Raw genomic sequence first — 19,092 nt, forward strand, 5'->3', positions numbered from 1 at the left:
GGGCAAGCAGGCAAGGCCACTTGGATGAACTTAGGCCTTTCAATCTTAATTAGACAGAAATGATATTTGACTGGGCATTACATAAAATTGCACAGACAGTCCACATTTGATTTACAACTCCAAACTGGTGGAGAGGCACAACTCCATCCCAAATGTGAAAGTTCTTAATTTTATTTATTGCTCTTTCAACATGTATGCGTAGGCTGGCTATTTCCTGGGTCAAGATAACATCTTCAGCCTGCATTTGACTTGAACTTCCAAGAAAGGGAGGGATGTTTAAAGAAACTCCCAGGGGCAGCAAATCTTGTACTGTAAAACCTTTATCTGCCATGATGCTATCATTTTTGTCGAGAGGCAAATCTAATAGTCCACTTCTTACAACTACTTCTCTGTCTGAAATGCTTTCCGTGTAGAGCTGACTGATAAAAGTTACAGCACCTCCTGGAGAAATGCCAATTAAGCCTTTGATGGTTGTGTGGTGTTTGTAGTTATTAAACAACTCACCATTCAAGTGTAAGCTGCTAGGCATTTGGCACCTAACTTCTGTGCAGTCAATGACGACTCTTGTTGAACTGTACTTCTTTTTAAAGTCCTCGGGCATTGTATGGCGATCACCTCTCTTGAAGGCCAGATGTTAACTTGACCTAATTTTAGAAACATGAAATTAATCCAGGTAATAAAAATTCGACTCACTGTTGATATAGAAATTTCCAAGAGATGGCCCAGATGTTCCTCGCGAAAGCCTTGTCTGATTCTACACATAATAATAATAATAATAATAATAATAATAATAATACTAATCGAATATTTCCTCAGGATAACCCTTCAGTACAAAGTACTGTTATCAACGGGGTCCTGCTAAGAATTAAAAACTAATAAACAAGAATTATTAAGATATATAAAATAAGATACATATTAGAAACCGTTAAAAATACAATAGAAATTACAAGTAATAATTACAAGAAAGTATTCATCGAGTGGCTTCAGAGTTCTGTTCCTGCCCCTCTTGCTCTCATTTCCGCCTTTCTCGAGACTATCTAATGATGCACTTTGTTTTGAAAGCCAGTACTTTATATTTTCACCCAAAGGCCCTGGATTTAAGTATCTGAACACTGCAATAAATGCATTCCAATTTGGGAACCCGGTATAAAAATTTAAGGCAGAGTCGTTTTCTTTAAATCGTTCAACAGTAAATAGTTGACTTTGGAGTTGTTCATTTCGTCGTCGAAGGTCTTCAATTTGTGATTTCAACTCGATAATTTGCTGCTCCAGCTGGTGTATGCGTCTTTCTTGACTGTTGTCAAGGTGGTTGTCCTTCTGTGGTGTTTTTTTCGATGGCGTTTTGTGCAAATGCTCTTGTGCCGAGCTTGTGTTTAGATTTACGTCACCTTCAACTCCTTACAATTGAGAAGTTTCCACGCTAAAGGAATCGTCATCGGAGACATCCATGACAGTTTCCTCATTTGTTTCCTTTTCAGAACTTATTCTCGAGCTGGCTCCTACTCCAAATTCCCGCGGTGTTGGCGCTTTACGCTTCCTTGGCGAAGTACGAGTCCACGAAAACAGCGAAGGGACGGCTCCCGATCTTAAATACATCTTCCCCGCCAAGGATTTCTTGAGGTCGTTCTCCCTGAAATGCCTAGAGCAGACTTTTGTAGACGTCTTTATCTCAAAATTCTTTCCTTCTTCCCTTCGGATGGCATGAATCCACTTTTTCCGTAGCGTCTTTTCGGTGGGAAATAAAAAGTAGGACACTTTGCTGCCATCATCTTCACGGTAACCTTTCTTTGTACATTCGGGTACACAGCAATGCGTAGGCATTTTCCCTCTTCTCGCGGGTGAATTTTAACAAAAAAAAATGCCGATCAAAAAGTACCGTGAACGATAAATAATCATGAACAGATAATGACCGCTTAAGCCAGTTTTCATACGTATCCCAAAGATGTGGAAAACATTACCATACAATTTACCACACGGAGGACGCCATGTTTATGGATGGAGGCCTTTCTAGCCTCGATTTGATGTTTTAGTCACCACTCCGCCCGAGCGGTCCGCCATTTATGAAAGTCGTGTACTTAAGACCAAAGTCTGCTATTTTTCTAACCTATTTACGGCCTGACACTTAAATTAATACCCTGTTTCAGACCTGCCGTAGTTCTCTAGTTCAGAATGATGTTAAAGGTATTATGAATGGCTTTAGTTGCTGGTCTTATCGATAATGGTGGAAAAAAGTAGCTTCTTCTAAAAAACATACCTAATTCAAGACTAGAGTGCAAAAACCATACCCAGTTTGTGACCAAAATGACCAAAATCGATACTCTACGTCTGACTAAAATTTCTGAAAAAAACATGTCCCTCTGACGCTGGACATACCTATATAGCCGATATAAGGGAACATCCCCTTATCCGTCCCCCTCGGGCAGAGTCAACGTGAAGTATCACAAGCAAATACATTTTAAAGAACGTTGACTGTAATAACTGATACATGTGTAGACAATTCAACTTAAATTAATTAGCCCTTGCCCTTTTACAATAGGTTCAGTACTAAACCTCACCTGGACGAAAAACCCCAGGCTCTGGCAACTGAGCAGATCAGTGCAGTGCAAAGCGGCGCATTAACATATATCCCCCTCACCCGAGGACTTCTCATGCACAAGATATCAAAACCCCAGCCTTCCTCAGACTTTGAATATCATTCCGGAAACGAAACACTATTTCTTTCTGAGAAATAGCTTCTTGTTGACCTAAAATGCTGTTCGAAGATGGCGAAATGCGAACTCGTGGTTGAGAGACCTTGAAATGCTGCTGGAAGATGGCGAAACGCGAACTCGTGGTTACAAGAACCTTGAAATGCTGCTCGAAGATGGCGAAATGCGAACTCGTGGTTGGGAGACCTTGAAATCAAGAATTTCATATACCCGACACCACCCCAGCCGTTTTGTGAGCCCGCGTTCCTTGCCCCGCATTACCCGAGACCACCGTCCGCGCCTAGTTTCATCAAATCGAGAACGCTTCGCATACTACCAACACATTTCTTACTTTTTTGAAATTCCTTGTATGTATACACGCGGGGAATCCTAGGGTGCCTCCTCGGGCTTTGGCCTCTGGGCTAAAACCCTGCGGGGGGCAATAAAGGTGTATTAATGTGTGCGTTTCACATAAGATGTTGTGCACGTGGTATTTCTTGATTGTTAGCTACTAGTTCGTGAATGAAGTTATCTCCGGAGCTCCTGACTATTGGCTGCTGATTGTGTATTTAATTTTGTTTTGATTTGTTGACATTGAGTATGAGCTATGCTGTAGTTGTTTGCCAAACAACAAAGACACATTTGATTAAAAGTGCGTGACAACTGAAATGAACATGTCATTGCTTGGACATCATAAGGCCAAGTTACTTGATTCTGTAGATGGGGAAACCCTCCTGAAGCCGTGGTCAAAAACTAGCCTGCGTTTACTTGCAATCAGCTCCGCCATCCTAGAGTGAATTTCTTCAAGGGGACGTAATGCATCAGTTGATTCCAGCAGTGTCCATCCCAGCCCTTCTAGGCAGTAGCTGACCATGCCATTTGCTCGCGTCTTCCATTTGAAATTTTATTATCAACCAGGAACGGCCATTTGCCTATTCCCGGGACCACCCCAGGACATTTTGCACCCTTGGAGATTTGGTCTCGCATGTACATGATGTTCTCAAGGAGAGAATGACCATCCTCACTTGTGTTCTTTTACTGATTTATTTATCTCCTGTTAATGACATATGGATCATGCATCAGCGTGACATTATGTTGTTGGCGATTGCGTTACGATTTTAGCTGTTTGCAAGGCAATCTAAGAGAATGTTTCAAAAAATGCTCCAAATGCGATGTGTAGAAAAGAATTTAAATTAAAGTGGTTCACGTTATGTTTGTATTGCGTTACCTCGATCTGCCGTAAAATACTAATCATTACTCGAAACAATAGTACTATTAAACCTTTAATAAATATTCACCAAAAAGCATTTCACCAAACAGAACTGATTACACTTGAAGCCACAAAACGAAGAAATGTTAGTAGACAAGCACGTCCTGTTCTCTTTTAAAGCATAAAATCTGCAACGAAAGATGACCGAATGAAGCAAATGTTAAAGAAACTTGCTAAAGATTGATTATCATTCAAGATAAAGCCAGGAAATGCATTTAGAGGCAGAAAGACATCCAAAATGCTACCCGGCAGTCGGGAAGTGTTTAAACAAGAAGCTATTTCTCAGAAAGAAATAGTGTTTCGTTTCCGGAAAGGTCTGAGAAAAGCCGCGGTTTTGATATCTTGTGCATGAGAAGTCCTGGGGTGAGGGGGATATGTGCTAATGGGCCGCTTTGCACCGCACTGATCCGCTCAGTTGGCAGAGCCTGGGGTTTTTCGCCCAGGTGAGGTTTAGTACTGAACCTATCGTAAAAGAGAAGGGCTAATTAATTTAAGTTGTCTCCACATGTAACAGTTATTACAGTCAACGCGCTTCGAAATGTATTTACTTGTGATACTTCACTTTGACTCTGCCTTAGGGGAGGGAGGAAGGCGCTCCCTTATATCGGACATTTTAGTCAGAAGTAGAGTATCGATTTTGGTCATTTTGGTCACAAACTGGGTATGGTTTTTGAACTCTAGTCTTGAATTAGGTATGTTTTTTTAGGAGAAGCTACTTTTTTCATCATTATCGATAAGACCAGCAACTAAAGCCATTCACAATACCTTTAACATCATTCTGGACTAGAGAACTACGGCAGGTCTGAAACAGGCTATTATTTAAGGGTTAGGCCTTAAATAGGTTAGAAAAATCGCAGACTTTGGTCTCAAATAGCGTAAGTACTATGGGAAGCGGGCCGCACAGCCCCGCCAAATTTTTCAGAAGTTCAAAGTATTGTGTGTGAGGCTAAATAAAGCTAAGAGCCAAAAGCATTTGACGCATAATTTTCCCGTTTCTGTGCCGGGCAGTCCCTGATTCAAATGTATGCGGCACTCTAACTTTCGTTGTCAGTGACACAGTATATTTGTCTTTTCAAAAAGGAAGACTCATGTGTGACGACAGTTGTGCAATTATTCCTCCACTTTCGCTTGAATATTATGAAGCTAAAATACAAATGCTATCGGTGTTTTCATGGAAACCAGCTCTTGAAATGCCGCGGTATGTCGAAATACAAATTTTCTTATTTTTAAAAGCGCGCTCTAAGAAGTAAAGCTACTGGAATTGTGGCGGAAAATTCGAGAAATTCAACTAAATCTGGAAAATGTCGACACCTACAATATGAAGAAAACCCCATAAAAAAGCCATACTGTGCCTATTTTGCAATATACCAACGTTAATTAAATTACAATATAATGAATTAGTTACCATCCACAATATAACACATCTGTAGTATCATCCAAACGCACCAAGTGCGTGTTCTTTTCCCGTAAACAGCCACAGAAAAGGGGCGGGATTGTTATTCCTGACAAGTGTTCTGATTGACCAAAATTATGTCGACGTAGTTGTGATCTTAATCACATTTAAATCAAGCACGGAAACAGATATCTTCGTTCCTCTAGAATACATCGTTTCAGTAAGACTTAGGAACATTTAAGTCGCCAATTATTTCTTCCTGCATGACATTTTGATTTCCTTTTCTTTCCGTGTCACGAAATAAAATTTAGTTTCGAGAACTTATTTTTGAATTACAAGCGTTTACCCTGATAACATTCGTACTGACTATGTCAATAAATCACTCCGAAACGCAAAACAGTACCATTTCTTTGTTGAACTAAACAAAACTAACTGCTTCCATCGGCTTGAAATATCGCATTGGTGGACAAATCGCGTGGTGTGGTGGTGTCTCTACTTCGAAAATATATTTCTTTTTCACTATCACTATCAAGTCCAGTTCACAGTTTTCTTGTGTAAGATAATACCGAGAAACGACAGTTTCACTAAAATGTTGCAAACGAGACATTTTGTTGCGATGCACCGAGTTTTGGCTGAAAGTTTGCCGCCATATTTACATTAACAATTACGAACTTCACTCTCACTGGATATTACAAATCACTATGTAAATAGTTCACCCCTAAAAAAAAATTCGTTTCTGAGGAAACGAAACAAAAAAACTGGATATACCCTGCAGTCTGAAATTATTATAGAATTTCCACAGAATAACTCATTCAATTCTTGTTAGAATGGTAGATCTTTGTTTAGAAGTGTCAAGCGATTACAAACATTCTTTTGGCTTTGTAGTTGAGAAAATTTTCGAGGTTGGGCATACTACAAAAACCCGATGTTTCGACATATGGAAATATCGCACTCAGACTCCGGAGTCCACCCTCGTAGACTGAAGTCCACACAAATTACAGTCATAAAATGAACAATGATAGGCCAGATGGCCATTGTTACAGCTTTACCTGGATGTAACGATCTTGGACGTTCGGTGACCCCTATTTTTCTTTTGATGGATCATTTTCTCTACCGATTTTTCTGCGTTTATAGTAATAATAATAATAATAATAATAATAATTTATTAATTTATATTGCGCTTTTTAACATGCGCAAAAATGGGAAAACCTGCAGAAAATCTATGGATTAGAAGTTTGAAATCTTTGCAAAATGCACCATCGAGTCCCGTTCTTTTTTAGCTCTTCGTTTATCTGGGCGGCGATTTCAAATACCTCTTGAAGGGTTAAGTTTTGTGAAAACGTTGGCAACATTTGGAATTATTAACCCAACGGGTTGAATTTACTCATTCACAATTCAGTTGGTACGATACTTTGTCTCCGTTGATTCATCTTTAATATTTAAAGCTAAAAACCCTGGAGACCATGCTGATTTACGCGTGTCAATTTTTCAAAATCAGACTAGTTTTCCACACGCTTTATTTCTGAAACGAAGTCCGTGATCCCCAATTTTGTTTTTCATTTCTGAAGCAAGCAGTTCATTATCTGTGCGCAGTAGAAGAAAATCTATCGAGTTTGAAGAAAATCTATCGAGTAGAACATTTTCGCGCGAAAGTCCAGCTTAAACTGGAAGCATTACATCGTTTGGACCCGAGACACCTCTGAAGGTACACGGTAACCTTAAGGTAACGCATTTCTCCAAGCCGAATGATTTGAACAAACAAAACTAGCGGTTGCGAACGGAAACTGCGAAGTGATCAAGCTTCACTTAACGGCGGCAGTAAGTATTTCTATGGCGCTGCGTAGTAAAAATAATTGAACGACACTAAGACCGTGTTCATGAAAAATAGTGACTCGGATATATCAATAATGCGTGTTGTTGCCCATTTGTTGAGAACGTAATGCAAAAGTTTATAACACCAAAACAATTTCTTCAGAACAGAATGTTAATTTGATAAGCGAATAATTCGGTTGAACTAGCGATATTAAGGAGCGGATCACGATGACGACGACGACGGCAACGAGAATGTCGCCCAAGAAACGTTTCTTTTAAAATAAGCAAAACAATAGCTGTGCACGTGCTTTATAAATCTTTCATTTCTTTGCCGTCCTCTGCAAAACAAGAACGTGAAATTACCAAGTTCTGCTTAGTCTGCGGGACGCGAGTGACGGCGGCTTATTTTTCGTATTTCCATTTGGAGCTGAACGCTGTCATTGCAGATTTAGCCTGAGCACGTTTCTAGAGCCATTGGCGCACTGAAAAGATCCAGACAGTTCCGAATTTCGCTGATAAAATACAAATCATTTTTGACTAGACGTCGTCGTCGTCGTTGCTGAAGCTCCCTATTTCCATACCTTGCTTTAATTGTCAGGGAGACCCGAAAGACGATATCATCGCTTCTAAGCCATTGTTACCCTCTTCTTTTGGTTCCGGCTAAGTACGGAATTTTCCCGTCTTGTTTGTTTTGGATGTTGCGATAAAAAATACCTTTCTACTACTCCGTAGAATATGCAAATGATCAAACACAATGAGTACCAGTTAATTTTCCAATTTAAGCAATTAGAAAGAAGAAGCCTGAAAAAATCAGGGCTTCAACGGGATTCGAACCTGTGACCTCCACGATACCGGTGCGATGCTCTACCAACTGAGCTATGAAGCCACACATTGGGAGCGAGGCCAGTTAATTGAGTTCATATCTTCCCGTGAAGCCCTGATTTTTTCAGGCTTCTTCTTTCCAATTGCTTAAATTGGAAAATTAACTGCGATGATCATTCTTCACTTTTATCTACAACCGCAGTTCATATATGAATTGTTTCATATAAACTTCACATCATTTCACTCCTCACGGGAAGATATGAACTCAATTAACTGGCCTCGCTCCCAATGTGAGGCTTCATAGCTCAGTGGGTAGAGCATCGCACCGGTATCGCGGAGGTCACGGGTTCGAATCCTGTTGAAGCCCTGATTTTTTCAGGCTTCTTCTTTCCAATTGCTTAAATTGGAAAATTAACTGCGATGATCATTCTTCACTTTTATCTACAACCGCAGTTCATATATGAATTATTTCATATAAACTTCACATCATTTCACTCCTCACGGGAAGATATGAACTCAATTAACTGGCCTCGCTCCCAATGTGTGGCTTCATAGCTCAGTTGGTAGAGCATCGCACCGGTATCGCGGAGGTCACGGGTTCGAATCCCGTTGAAGCCCTGATTTTTTCAGGCTTCTTCTTTCCAATTGCTTAAATTGGAAAATTAACTGCGATGATCATTCTTCACTTTCATCTATAACCGCAGTTCATATATGAATTATTTCATGTAAACTTCACATCACAATGAGTACCAAAAACAAAGGGCTAATTGAATTGTTTCACCTGCCCTGTGAGGGGTTCATATGCTACGAAACTCCCGGATGTTTACAGGATTCGACCGAGCGATAGAGCAGGCGAGTGATCTCGACTAACCCCTATAAACGAGTTTTAAAAAAAAGAAAACACTCAAACCCTGCCCCTGGACATGGTAGAACATGAGCTCTCTAAATGTTTAAGTGATAGCTATGACCACTTAGGCTGGATATTCGCCAAGTGCACTGCTATGAAAATGGTGATCGGAACTTTATTCGTAAATATTTTTGCGCCTTGAGGTACCATGCGCGGTATAGTGCATGTGAAGGCGTCATTTGTAATACTGGACTAAAAGTGCGACGATATTAGTTAATTCGAATAAATCAACACACTTTTAGAAACGGATTTTACTATAAAAGTTAACGTTAAAAAACAACGACGTTTCAACCGCTCGACGGTCATTTTCAAGTTGAAAAGTAAAATTTTTGTATGCGCTCAAATATATACAATCGATTATAAGAACGCTAATGAGACTCTGACTAAAACTCTAAAATATTCACATAGAAACAATACGAGAAAATTGCGGCACGAATTAAAGGCAATAGAAACGATATAAAAAATGAAATAATTAAGTAAATAGCTTCGCACGGATCGAGTCACTTTGTTTGTTCAGTTTTGGTTTAAGTTTGCGAATAAAAAACATTTCAAAAATCAAACAGTCGAGTTTACTCTGACATTTTTTCAAAATCTCGAAATTGCTTCCAATGGTCTCTGGATCCTTTCCATGCTCATCCTTTACGCGTTTTCCGATTGTTGATCGCTTATGTTCCTCCACATGCTGCACAAAAGTTACTTTAGATACTATACATAGCTAATAAATAAATTTGATTAATAGTAGACGGATTTTTGACAAACTTAGAACGATCTTACAGCTTATACCATCATTGGTAACAAAATGATTAAACTGCCAAACGCTTTCGAGACATAATTCACCAACAACAGTTCTTTTGGGAATTACTCTCACCTGATCAATCATCCTACATAAATTGCTAATACCACTCTATTCAAACTACTTACTGTGATGTCTTTCTCGTTAGGGATTTCTCAAAGAATCAATTGAAAGACTTACCGCCCGGAGTTTTCTCAAACAACACTAAGCTGTTAGTCCTGTAAGTTGAACTTGCGACTTGTGCTACCGTGCGCGGCATAGTGCATGTGAAGGTGACCTTTGTAATACTGGAATAAAAGTGCGACGATATGTATTAACTCTGCTATAACGTCTTTATCTTTACTCATGTCTGTTTGTTATTATTCTTTTTGCTGCACTTGCTCCCTTACTTTAGTTGTTGCCAACAACAACAATCGTGGACAAAAGTCTTGGGTTAAATTTGCACTTTTACGCTTTTGCGCACACGCAAGACACGAATACAACTTCACCTGCCTAACCTCGCCCCCCCCCCCCCCTCCCTCCCTGCAATTTCTCCTGATCTGGGTGGGGAGGGGAACAGCAACGCGTTTTTAAAAGGATAACGGCGTGTTTTTTCAAAGTTCAGTAAAACACAGATAATTCGTTACATTACGTAATTGCCTCAAGGACTTTTGTCCACGATGGTCTGATTTTCACGTCTCGTGGAGAAAAGCACAATTAGGATATCTTTTTTTAGCCGTAAACGCCATTAATACCCGAGAATGTGAAAATTTGAGATTGGAAAGGCATTTCTAAGAACTTTTACCTGGCTTTTCCGTATTTTTCAATGGTTTTAGACCCACCAGGAAAGGTGTTGATTTCAAATACTACAGAAACGTTTGTATGTGATGGCATTGATAACGGCGTCGCTTGATTTGGATACGTAACGAATTGTTTACATTGTAAAATAAAGTTGTGCAAATACTTCAATACCTTAACAGTAATTACAGCGCGTCTCAATGAGTAATAAGATACTGAGGCGCTGTCAGTACTCTTCGGGTAGTGATGTCAGCGTTCATTGGTTGGTGCACAGTACTCAGTGGCGAAGAAAGACAATGTTTCATTAATATAATTTTCTCAAAGTATCAACTAAGAAAACCAGCGAAATATCTTTCAACACGAGATTTATGGAACTTTTTCGAAATCATTTCACAAAAGTCACGTCACAGCACGCTGGCTATGAATACAACAGTACTCACTTAATTCAGCGTGGAAAAGTTGACTTTAAAACTATGCTTAACAACGCAAAGTGAGTACCGTGCTTGCAGAGCTTAAAATTAAGTATCTCCCAGCAATAAAGGTGACAGGAAAAAATGTATTGAATCTTCGTCGGCTTTTGTCCACCTTCATCAGAGTTACAATGTTAAGGTTCGTTACTGCATGCGCCACAAGCCCGTGTACTGTCGTTCTATTGTTGATTTTTTAAATCATCGATATGGAAGCCCAAAAAAGCGGTTTGCTTTCGTTGATGGCGGCGCTGTCCAGAGTTGAGTGCCACGACTCCAAGAAAACCTCTTGTGGTAGTTTGTAACACCACGTTCAAGGATTTGGGCGTCTCTTGGCGGATGTTGTGTATGCACAGCCATGGCAGCTCACTTTGCAGACGTTCCCTTAGACACAGTTAAACCGTATAATAATATCCACGTCAATAACTGTGAAAAAATCAACTCTATTCCGTAAAAGAAATCTCTCGCAGTTTAAGGCCTGGGTCAGGAATGTAAAGTAGAATCATGGTTGGGCAGCTGTAAACGTAAGAGGATGGAAATAATTGCCCTGCACCTAAAACGCGTTTTTGCAGGATGTTATTACTAAAAAACCCCACCAATTCCTCAAATAATGGGCAACTGCATGATTGTGCAAAGTAAAACCGAACAGTTTCTTTTAGCCAGTAAACAAAAACAGAATGTTTACAGTGTCCATCAGTTATACTTACAAAGCAAACAGCATATTATCTAGAGGGCTAGATGGGCTGTTGTTTCCTCGGAAACCGATATAGGTGCATTCAAACTACAGGAAAATAGAGTAAAACAATTGGGTGACCGACCCCGCAATTTTCCGCCTGAGTAAACGACGCATACATTTGAAGTTTTCTTTGAAATAAAAGGAAATTTTGCCGAAAAAATTTCCAAAAGCTTTTGTCATGCCCTAGCCTATCTACCATAAAAAAATATGAGCAAAATCGACTTTTCCACAATTGCTGAGCTTATATTTCATATTTATGGACAGGGGTTCTTAAAAAGCAACTCGTTAAAAATCCAAGCTGGCGGGAGGCTGACCAGTTGGCTATTTAAAAAGCGTGGAGGAGTTGAATTGGGCACCACCAGACACAAATCCATCTAGTGGCAGGGAGGAGGATTTGAACCCAGGAGCTCCATATTACAAATCCAGCCCTCTAACTACTAAGCCACTCCACCTCCTGCAGCGCCTCCTTCAACAGCACCGAACAGCATTTTCCTAAAAAAGACTCAAGAAAAGTAATTACTCGTGCCTCCGTAGGAAAGCCCGTGTAATTAAATAAAATGCAAGCCTTTTTGTCTTGATCGCCAAAAGGTTTGTCATGGTCCTAGGCGTAGAGCTGAGAGTGGAAACTAAGGATGATAATGTGACAGCTTACGTTGTCGTGTGCCAACCTCGTTCCCAGTTGCTCCCTTGTCACTGGGAGAAAGATCCTGGTTGCGGCTGGTCACGTGACCACCAGTGACACAGACTTTTCTACCGGGGTAGAGCCAACGAATAATTTTTGTCGATCTCAACTGACGCGAAAGAATGGCGATTACTGGTCATCGCAGTATTAACCACACACGGGCAAATACGCCTTTGAAATTTTCCAGTCCTATTCTAAGCTTGACACTGGTCACACGAAAAATATTTATATATATCCAGCGTATTGAAGTACCCCTCTGATTTCAATTCCAGCCTGTTGATTTATACTACCGTAAACTTCCGAAAGTAACAACTCCCCGAAAGTAGCGATCCCCCGAAAGTAGCGATCCCCCGAATGTAACGACCCCCCGAAAATAACGACCCCCGAAAGTAGCGAACCCCGAAAGTAACTACCCCCCAAAAGTAGTGATCCCCCGAAAGTAACGACCCCCTGAAAGTAGCGATCCCCCAAAAGTAAAGACGCCTCGAAAGTAGCGATCCTCCGAAAATAACGACAAAAAACTGTCCTTTGATAAATCCCAAGAATTCTAGAAATATATTTTGTAGAGTGGTTAAAAGGCATCAATTTATTTGGCGAACAATGTGCCGTGAGGTTAATTTAGGCAACATGAAAGAGCGAAACAGTTTTACTTCTTTAATATTATAAACTTCCGAAAGTAATGACCCTCGAAACTTTCGGAATTAGCAGCCTTTGGGACTCGTTACTTTCGAGGGGTCGTTACTTTCGGGGAGCAAAAACCGTTATATAAAGTTGGTACGAAGCGAATGAGCTCTTTTTACAAATTTAAAACGGGAAATTCGCAAAAACAGTTCTTAAAACATAAGATACAATTGTTCTTTCCAGTTTAAATCTATCATAGTAAATGGTTTGAACTCAGGAGTATCAGTAGTTCGTATAGTGTGATCGCCCGGGTGAGGGTAGTTCTTAAAAGAACTTTTGTTGGTGACTGACGTCTCGACAACCTGAGCGGAGGTCATCTTCAGAGTCAAGTGAATAGTGTTTGTCAGTCGATGTCATAAGTTTGGTCCGTTGAACGTGATTGGTCAGTTTAGCCATGACGGTATTGGCTGAAAGACTCGTGTAAAACAAAGGAGACGTTTGTCTGATTGGCTGATTTGTTACCCTGGTACTCAGACTGTTACTGAGCGCGCACTGCCAAAATCTTAAAAACAAAGATGGCGTCAGAAAGAGCGATTTCATCGTTGACTTTGCTTTATCGCTTGTTCTAGAGTTTTAGGTAAATGCTGCAGTTATTTGCTTTGTCCTCTTTTTCAGAATGGCAGGAAAATGTGGGGCGAGAAAGCTCAAACTTCACTCAGGTTACCGTTTTCGCTTTCACTGGCGAACAACTGTTTCCCTCGAGGCTTTGCAGGGTGGAAAAATGTTCCGCAACAAGTGCAAAAACGCGTTCTAACGGCGCGTATGTAAAGTTTAGAGAAGGGGTAGTGTGTAGAAAGCGCTGCTGTAAGTTAATTAAGAGTGCGACGGTGTTATGGTAAAACAAGAGTTTCTAGGTTAGTGTACCAGTTCTCCGGAGTCAATCGTTGAAAATAGTTTGTACTGTGGGTTTAACCACTGAGCAGAGCCCCAGTCAATGTTGGGCTTTGTCGGTTGATGATCTACAGCAATTTGATTGCTGGCATCACCATTTCTCGTGGCTCGTTTGTGTTTAATCAGTCTCGTGTTAAGGTTTCTGCCAGTCTTACCAATGTAGGAAGCTTGGCAGTCGGAGCATTTGATCTTGTAAATTGCTCCCTGTCTGTTATTAGGCTCATCCCTGTCTTTAACGTCGTAACTTAGTTGTAGGTTTGTGGGCTACACAGATGTTGCAGGACTACCCTAAATAATCAGCCAGATTTACTTTTACGGGGGAAAGAGACACAAGAAGCCTACCTACTCCACCTACACGATCATAACTGTATGAAAAACAGCCGCCATCTGCTTTTCACCGACTTCCTCGAACCAGTCTTTTTTTATTTTTTTTATTTTTTTCATTTTCGCCCCATTCTTCATCAGCCACCAGCCCCAAAACCCTGTTTCCACAATGGACGATCGATAAGCACTGTTAAGTATTAATCTCCTTAATCTGTTTCAAGTGCTTGGCATCGACATTGACATTTGCTAAAAAATATGATAAAATTAATTTAGTTCACCTGTTTGTAGTCTCAGTCGGGGCGTCCTCTTCGATGATCCCGATTTCTCTAGATGTAAGGAACGTTCAAAAGAGCTGCCTTTTAGCAAATGTTAACGTCAATGGCAAACACTTGAAGCAGATTAAAAATAAAATATTCAACAGTCCATTCTGAAAACGGGGTTTCGGCATGTGGCCGATGAAGGTTGGGGCGAAAATGAAAAAAGAAGCCGGTGAAAAGAAAATGGCGGCTGTTTTTCATACAGTTATGATCGTGTAGGTGGAGCAGGTAGGCTTCTTGTGTCTCTTTCCCCGTAGTATATTTGGTTGAATATTTAGGGTGCTCCGTGGGGGTAGTCCGTGGGGGTAGTCCGTGGGGGTAGTCCGTGGGGGTAGTCCGTGGGGGTAGTCCGCTGTGTAGTCTTTAGGGTACTCCGCATGGCGGGGGGGGGGGGTCAGTATTTTCAACGTTCCCCTAACTAAAGTATTGTATTGTATTGGGATGGTTTAAAATGAAAGCAATCTATAGAAAAAGGCACGAAAAAAGCTGCCAGAAAACAATTTTCCTAAACAGTTTCCCCTTTACAATCGCTATACAAGTTAACACGTCAAATGCAATGCGTGGAGCTGACGTGACGAACGCAGGAGTGCGAACTCGTGCCTAGCTTTCCTCCGAATTTCACTCTTCAAAAATTACATCTCTTCCGGCTATGAAGCGGTAGAGATTCAGTAAAACTATTAATCCATTTGGAAAGAGCATATATCGGGACCTTTTCATCAAGTTTCGTTTTATTTCTAACTTTAAAAGTCGTCGAACAGTAAGCAATCAAACTTTTCAACTGCTATTTTCGCCTGCAAGATATTTTAGGAAAAAATAATAGTGGCTCTCTTCTGCATCAAAAAAATCTACAACATCACACAAAAGTATCTTTCGCCAATGAGGAGAAATGCTGTTTTAAAGCAGTCCAAAAAACGCACGTTCTCATCACGAGACCAGTGACGTAACAACCACAAGGTGTCAAAGAGTGTATCCTCATAAAAATATTTATCAACGCGCAAGTGCAGGTTTTTGTAAGTTTTAACCGAGAAAAGAAATATCCCTCGAACAAGTCCCCCACTTTTTTAGTTCATACGAATAGCCCCCTTAATTGTGAGACGGCAGAAGTCACGTGGCCATTTATAAATGTTCTATAGTATTACCCTTTAACATATATAAAGTGCCTTCCAATTTTTCAATGTCTGTCCTCACACAGATATGAACGTACTTTTAGACATGTTCACGTGACTGATGACATCATCACACCAAGTTTGCAAAAAATATATATTTCAGGGCAAGAGATATTTTCCCATAATGTGGCACCCTCCCGGACTTCAAAACTGACAAAATTATTTGACATGCAATTTTTTCAGCTGCAAAGGTTGCTGGGAAGCTTCTTATTATAATTATAATATTGTTTTTAATTATTATGATTATTATATAAAACTGTATTCGGCTACTGAATCAAGAAAGCTGTTACTTCAGCTCAGAGCAAACGTGCTTGAACAGATGTCAATAGCTTCTGGAACATTACAAACGACTTGTACTTGACTTACGTAAACTGACAGAGAGATCGAAACGAGAGCAACCTCATTTGATTAATAATAGACGGATTGTTAACAAACATTGCACGTTGTTGTACCTTATACCATCATAATAACCGTATAATCTGACAAACGCTTTTTACAAGTCTCTGCAGATGACGTGTTCCCTGGGTTTTGAAAAATAATTAGCCAACAACAGTTCCTTTGAGAATGAATGGTTTTCCGCATTGCACATGAATGGTTTTCCTCCTACTTATCTAATAGGAGTCGGTTTGTTTTACTAGGCCAGTGGAATCTAGCGCACAGCAAATTCTATGTGGTGTACCACAAGGTTTAGTTTTGGGACCCTTGTTATTTTTGTTATATGTGAATGATCTGCATAAATGTTCCAGTGAATTAGATTTCCATCTCTTTGCAGACGATACCAACATTTTCCTAAAAGATCAAAACTTACAGTGCCCTGAATTAAAATTAAATGAAGAATTAGATAAACTTAATAAATGGCTGCAATTAAATAGGTTATCTTTAAATACTGACAAAACAAATTTTGTAATTTTTTACCCTCCTCAAAGAAAAAATTCTATCTTTTAATTTAAAAATCACAGGTATACCTGTGGAGCAAACAATTACTTAGGTCTTATTATTGATTGTCATTTGAATTGGAAAAAACATGCTCATGAAGTGAGTAAGAAAATTTCAAGAGGTATTGGCATCCTATCTAAGCTCAAGCATTTTGTTACTCATGATATTCTCACTCAGCTTTATTACTCCTTAGTGTATCCCTTTCTTACCTATGGCTTGGTTGTCTGGGGAAATACCTATGCCACAACTCTTAAACCCATTGTTACCTTGCAAAAACAGGCTCTACGTATAATCACATTCTCGAAACCAGATGCTCAGTCCAGCACTATATTTTCATAGTTAGGCTTAATTAAATTCATGGATCTGGTTATTTCGCAAACTGCCGTTTTTATGTTTCAGTATTACCATAATCTATTACCTAAGGTCTTTGACAATTACTTCACATTCATATCATCTAAACATAACTATAATACTAGGCTAGCATCTAAGTCAACATATTATATCGATCAGGTTAGAACTAATTATGGCAAGTTCAACCTACATTTCTCTGGTCCTTCTATCTGGAACAATTTGGACGAAGAGATTAAATGCTTATCTCTGCGTTTATTTAAACAAAACTTGACAAAGCAATTTCTAAGTTCTTATGCTTAATGCTAGCCTGCAGAACAGGCGGATTAGCGGGCTCTAGCGCGATACACGAGCACGCGCGTTAAGCGCGAGACGAGAAAAATCCGCCTGTAGTCACACCATTGTTTATGTTCTTCCAACCGTTCGCCAGGCGAACGGTTTTTGTTGATTGGTTGCTTTAAGCCACTTGAGGACAGACGCGAGTAAAAACAAAATGCGTTTGACTCGGGTGACAGGCCTACACGGACTCCTACGGCCTGTGAAATTTCTACATTTGCCGTTCTCTTATAAATTCCAGCCTCTCAACCTTTTATTTCGCTCTTCACTTGTTTCTGAAGGGCACTTAATGTTGTGTTATCAGGAGGACTTTTTTAAAAGTAGAGTAAAGCCGTTGGACTGTTAGAGGTCGGAGCTCTGCATAGTTTCAGCTGTTATCTATCGCTTTTTGGTAGAATTCTACTAGTATGCTCATACAAATACTGCAATCTGATCGGCTATCAACCATTAGAGTGCAGTGGTTGGCGCTCGTCCACAAAATGCGACGTCTTTAATGTTTTTCCGAGGTTTTGGGAGAAAGTTTAGATGTGAATGGATAATTGAATTACTCAGAAGACTAAAAGAAGGACATTAGCGGTTTCTTAAATTTAAAAACTTGAAATTATTGAAAAAACGGCTGCGCGCGCGTAAACAACTGAAATTTACGGGGACAATTCAATGCGTGCGATTTTTTAAAGCGTTAAGTGCCATAATGTGTAGAAAAATAATTAGAAACCGGGTTTCGACAAAACACTGACCCCCGGTCAACTGACCCCCTACTGACCCCATATAAAATAAACGGGAAAATGAAAATTAAAAAAAGCTCAGAGCTATCAGTGAGACCGATTCAAGTTCGTAAATAAATTTAGCTTACCCGAAACTTCCAAGATGGCGGACACGTTGCAGATTTCCGACTCCCTTCTCATTTGACTGAAGGATTTGTCACGGAAAATTGAGCACAGAATAAGTTGGAATATCATCAAGTGTGGCATATGTACCCATTAGAAAATTAAGCAATGAAAATAGCGAGGAGATTCTGGAAAATAGTGAGGAGATTTACGCACACGATTACATCAACCGGAAGTTTATTTTGGCAACCTTGTAGCCCCAGGTCCCTCGTCTTCCGCATGCACAAACTACGTTGCACATGGCTTTAGTCATGGACGGTAAGTGGCATCACTGTTTTTCATCGATTTGCCTCTTATTTTGCACTTTGTATATCCGAATTAAGCACCAAGGAGAAAGTAATCCACCGGGCTTGTCGAAATGGTTTATACTACAGTTACTACAGTTCTTAAAATGCGAAAACAAGGCGAGAGGCCTGGAACTACCTTATGAAATTCGTCTTCCGGTTGAGGTTTACGCGCGTGTTCGTGTCGCTCGAGCAGTCCATCACGAGCCTTTCGCGAGCCTGTTCATTTGTTACCGTTTCCAGGCGTTTCTTTTTGCTTCATTTTCCAATGCGTGCGAAAACAATATTTCATGATGTTGAAGCTTATTCTGTGCTCAATTTTCCGTCTACAAAACCTCCACTAAACAGTCAAAGGAGAACAAGAGAGTTGGAAATCTGAAAGGCGTCCGCCATCTTGGAAGTTTCAGGTATGCTAAATTTAGTTTAAGTTTATGGCATCCATAAACTGATGTTAATGAGACCTGAGAGACAATATCTCAAAGACAGACACACACATTCTGCATTGTAACACTTTATTTCAGAGACATGTAACACTATGAACCTCTTGTCACGCTCATAGGTAAATCCCAGTAACAT

The 19,092-nt window shown here is 40.0% G+C and overlaps 1 protein-coding gene and 1 pseudogene across 1 annotated transcript in view; one reads left to right on the forward strand and one right to left on the reverse strand.

Annotated features, from left to right (window-relative positions):
- Positions 1–19,092, forward strand: part of LOC145479936 (uncharacterized) — a 321,399-nt gene that overhangs the window by 45,763 nt on the left and 256,544 nt on the right. The gene's annotated exons all lie outside the window — the stretch shown is intronic.
- LOC145480080 (uncharacterized) lies at positions 50–1,821 on the reverse strand (annotated as a pseudogene).

Source organism: Orbicella franksi, chromosome 2, assembly GCF_964199315.1.
Source record: "Orbicella franksi chromosome 2, jaOrbFran1.1, whole genome shotgun sequence".
Classification (NCBI taxonomy): Eukaryota; Metazoa; Cnidaria; class Anthozoa; order Scleractinia; family Merulinidae; genus Orbicella; species Orbicella franksi.